This window comes from Branchiostoma floridae, chromosome 6 (genome assembly GCF_000003815.2).
Source record: "Branchiostoma floridae strain S238N-H82 chromosome 6, Bfl_VNyyK, whole genome shotgun sequence".
NCBI lineage: Eukaryota > Metazoa > Chordata > Leptocardii > Amphioxiformes > Branchiostomatidae > Branchiostoma > Branchiostoma floridae.
This window is the reverse complement of record NC_049984.1, coordinates 2328586-2333127: the sequence shown is the minus strand read 5'-3', so window position 1 is coordinate 2333127 and position 4542 is coordinate 2328586. Positions and strand designations below refer to the sequence as shown.

General features: G+C 38.6%; 1 long non-coding RNA gene and 1 other non-coding gene across 2 annotated transcripts; both read right to left on the bottom strand.

Annotated features, from left to right (window-relative positions):
- Window positions 1-1093: 1093 nt before the first annotated feature.
- Trnae-uuc lies at window positions 1094-1165 on the bottom strand. The gene has a single exon. It is a non-coding gene; the product is annotated as a tRNA-Glu (tRNA).
- Window positions 1166-1395: 230 nt separating this feature from the next.
- On the bottom strand, window positions 1396-4039 carry LOC118418348. Its single transcript, XR_004831441.1, has 2 exons — window positions 1853-4039; window positions 1396-1677 (listed from the first exon to the last, which is right to left on the bottom strand). It is a non-coding gene; the product is annotated as an uncharacterized LOC118418348 (long non-coding RNA).
- Between the last annotated feature and the right edge of the window lie 503 nt (window positions 4040-4542).

Genomic DNA, 4542 nt, shown 5'->3' with positions numbered 1-4542 from the left:
TCCATATTTTTTATGAAGAATTCCCGGGAACCAAGGAATTAAATTGGTGTGCCCGAAGAGACTACAGTGCATGGTGCTTCCGCGGACTTTTAACCCCACAGCGAAAAAGTCCATTTTCCCGCTACCGCGAAATGGTAGTCATGTAAGCTATTTTTGTTTTGCTTTGATTTCCAAAATGTAACATAGAGTCCATTCCAAGTCACTGTGAGGGTTGCCATTGTCATCATTTACAAATGTTTTCAATTATTTTCAATTATTTGTGTAGAATATATGATACTTTAGAAATATTTTGAATATTTCAACTTTCTAAAATGTTTCCTGGTTGTGTAAAACCTTTGAAATATTCACGATGTGGAATAGATTAACAGATTGTAAATAATTGTAATGTTCAGCATTTTGCCATTATTTACCATTTTCTACCATTTTTTGTAACAGTGGACTGGGAAGAAAGCATTTCACACATCCTTGCAAAGTATGGTTAGGTATCATACAGCAATGGCTCACCACAAAGGATCCACCAGTGCCCAGCAGTGAAATCTAAAAATGTACCGAGGCTGACAAAACTTTTATTGGAGCAATAAACTAATTCTACCATTTGGCAAGGTTTACCATTTTTTGTAAATATTTCTAAAAGTGAAAGAATCCTGCAGATGTTTGAAAAATATTGTAAATAGAGAGATTTTTTGTGTTTTTTTTTTTCAAAATGTTTCCAAAATATTCAAAGGAATTCAAAAAGATTCAAATTTCCATATTAATTTTCTTTTAATTATAGCTGCTGGGGCTTAGATATTCTTTTATTCAAGATAATTCAAACTTATGACAATTATTGTCTATGAACCTCCATGGTGTCTTGGAATGGACTCTAGATCATCTGCAATTGTATCAATTATGCATATAACCATTATGGACATCTAAATTTGAAAATGTAGATAAAAAAGATTATATGTAAATATTTGAGAAAGTTCGTCCAGCTTTCATCTTTTACGATTATGTCAGATTAACTGGACCTGTTGCAAAATAAATTTAATGTTATATCTTGCTGTTAGCCCTGAAAGTCTTGAGTCCCGCCCATTGGAAAATAAAAACGTTTCTCTTCCCATGCCGGGAATCGAACCCGGGCCTTGTGGGTGAAAGCCACAAATCCTAACCACTAGACCACATGGGAGATCCATACTGAAGCCGTTTGCATAACCAGTTTTGTAGCCAACTTAGGCTAAGCCATCTTTTGGATGCCTGTTGCTATGTCAACTTCTTCAGGAGCGATTATAACTACATTCGGTATTTCCCCGGGAACTCAGCGCCCAAATAGATGAAAAGAAGGAAGCCTGATTGCAACATTTTATTTCCATGAAGCATCAATATAAAGTCACCCAGTTCACGTCCTGTCGAACCCACTCTACATTGCATAACTTTAACTTTATCGCAATAGGCGCTCTGCACTACGACTGAGAACCGCAAGGCTGTGCTTGCATAAGGTTTAATATTGTAGCTTGCGTAAGGCGGGCCGACCGGCCACTTTTACTTCCCGAGCAGAGGTTGAGTAGCGTAGATATAGCAGTATATGTAATCAGAAAAATTACACTGGCGCTCCTCTGTAGCGCAACTCAACTTCTGCTTGGAGAGTAAGAGGTGCGCCCGTGTACTTTTTCCGACTTTTATTATGTCTACGCAAGGAACCTCTGCATGGAGAGTAGGCCACTTTCACAACGAAGTTTTCTCATTGTATTCTCCAAGCAGAGGTTAAGTCGTGGAAATATCGTAGTAGTCGATCGTAGTAGTCAGGAAATTTACCGGCGCGCTCCTCTGGCGCGCTTTCCCGACTACTACTAACGTTTTATCTCCGCGACTCAACCTCTGCTTGGAGAATATTTCCATTGCTATTGAAGGAACAATGCTTCGGTATGCAGATTTCGAAGCTTGTGTGTTTACATCGATGGCAGTGTTAGTCCCACCTTTTCTCTAACTTGTTGTTTTTGTGGTTTGATTACATGTTCATATCAAAGCGTAGAGTTCTGAACATCACTTGGTCATCCAAGGTATCACTCTTATGTCTTTTCTACTCCAAGGTTCTCTACTGTTATCTTTCGAGACTGTACATGAAATTAGCCTTCTGGCATGATTTTGCAAATAAATAGGGCGATGCCCTTATAGATTTCCGTTGGCCACAGAGCTGTGCAAGCATTGCAGTAGTGTGATTTTATAGAAGTCCGTGATACCAGAACTACACCAGAAGACAGAATGTCACTATTGTACAAGTCCTGTCCACATGAAGAACTGGACGACGAATTACATACACACACACATCATCACACCGTGACACAATGAAACACATACATGCAGAGAAAGAGAGAGAGAGTGGCACATGCACACATACATTGTATCTCCGGGTGTTACATAAAACTAATCATTCACTGTAATTAAAAAAACAATGCGACCTAGAAGAGTGTTTACCACTCTTTTGCCTTTATTGTAAACGGTATCGCAGAAGATTGTTGAACAATACACACACACGCAATTAAACAGAGAGACACACGCACACACATTGAACCTCCGGGTGTCACATAATACTTTAACTAATCTTATTCAAGAAAGTCATTCAAAAGTCAACAATGCGACCAAGAAGAGTGTTTACCACTTTGTTTCACCTTTATTGTGAACGATAGTGCAGAAAATTGTAGAAATGCCTAACAATCTGAAGAAATGCAACCCGCTGTAGCGAGAAAACGACACATAACAGTCCATTACACAATACATACTGTAGTAGATATTATTGAAATAAAGTATCGTATTCTAAACAAAGTAGCGGAAAAAGAGGTCACATAACAGTGCTATACCTTAGAAACGTACCAGTAGTATATCGAATCAGCTTGTGATAAATATGGGTTAATATAGTATCATTTTTAGTTGCAAATGCATTCCTGGCAGCTAGTTGTAAGAGTTCATATACATGTAGATGCTATGACGTAAAAATGTCCAGTCTATAGATCTATCTTATGTTTACGTTTGGAGGCGGTGGCTAATGGATAATCTAATGATAAATGAGCTTTACATAGGACTAAATATATAAGAAGTCATTTCTTACCTAAATAGATGTATGATTTGTGTACCTTAATATAAAGACTCCGTGTCATTGTCAATGCAATCTAATTTCCGTATGTGTCCACCCAATTAAGAAGCTCTATGAAAGCTATGATAAGTTTATGATAGACAATAACACTTCATATGGTGTTTCTTATACAGTGGAAGCCAGTTAATTGCACGTCGGATAAACGCACACTTCGGTCAATTGCACGGAATCCCCGAATCCCGTGGCGGTGCGGTCCAACTGGGTGACTTCGCATTATCGCACACGCCGGATAATTGCACGGAATTCGCTGGCAAATTGGGTGTGCAATTAAGCGGCTTCCACTGTATTACGGACTATATAAACATGATTTATATATGAGTGACATTTGCATATGGTCCTAACGAGTTAGAGACTTTGATACGTTCAGCAGTTTGATAGATTTACTAGCATTGATTTGTTATTACAAGTTTATTCAGGTAACGCTGAAGAAGAGTGATGGATGTCACTTAGAACGTCTTGAAGTAAATCTCCGAATTTTATCCAGTCGCAGAGACTGAAGTTTCTTTACATATGACAGCTAAGAGTTACATTTCGGACACACTCTTGATTAACATAAGGTAGCGGAAATCCGATTATGATGAAAGAAATAATTGCTATCAAACCGTGTATTTCTGTAAATGATACTAATGATAATAGTAATCTCCATTGCAAGTTCATGCCCATGGTTTAATTGCAAACAAAGTAAAGCGGTGGTATACATAATCGTATACTTAATAAAGTTAATAGCTTCATACTTATGATCGATGCCTTATTATCTTAACTGGTCTGGTATTTCCGGCAAGAGCCATTTACAAGAAGGTTGCTCATTGACTATTTCAATAAAGAAATTAATAGTTGTACGAGGGGCGTTCAATAAGTAATGCCCCTGACCCACTTCCAGTTATCTGATCTAAATGAAATTTTGCATGTGTAATGATTCATATCTCTATGGGTTATGTTGAAAAAAAGAGCTCTGATCTAATTGTGGTTTCTGATTTACTGGTGTTTGAACTGAGTCAGGTGTGAAATGGACCAGGTGTGAAATGGAGCCAGGTGAGTGTCGCGCAGTGATCCGGGTTTTGTATTTGAAAGGACGCACACCAAAGGAGACTTTTGATGAAATGAAAGAAACTTATAGTGATGATGCCCCATCATATGACCTTGTAAAACGCTGGCATCTTGAATTCAAACATGGCCGGAAGTCTGTGGAAACAGCTCCCAGACCTTATCTTCCCTCTTCTGCCATTGATGAGGCATCTGTTGCAGGACCAACCTGGGGTGTCCTACAAAAACGGTGTCCAGAGCTGCATCGAACGATGGAAGAAATGCATAACTCTGGGTGGTTCCTATGAAGAGAAAGACTAATAACTGAGCCAAGTTTCATTAATCTCCTGCTATGTGAAATGGGTCAGAGGCATTACTTATTGAACGCCCTC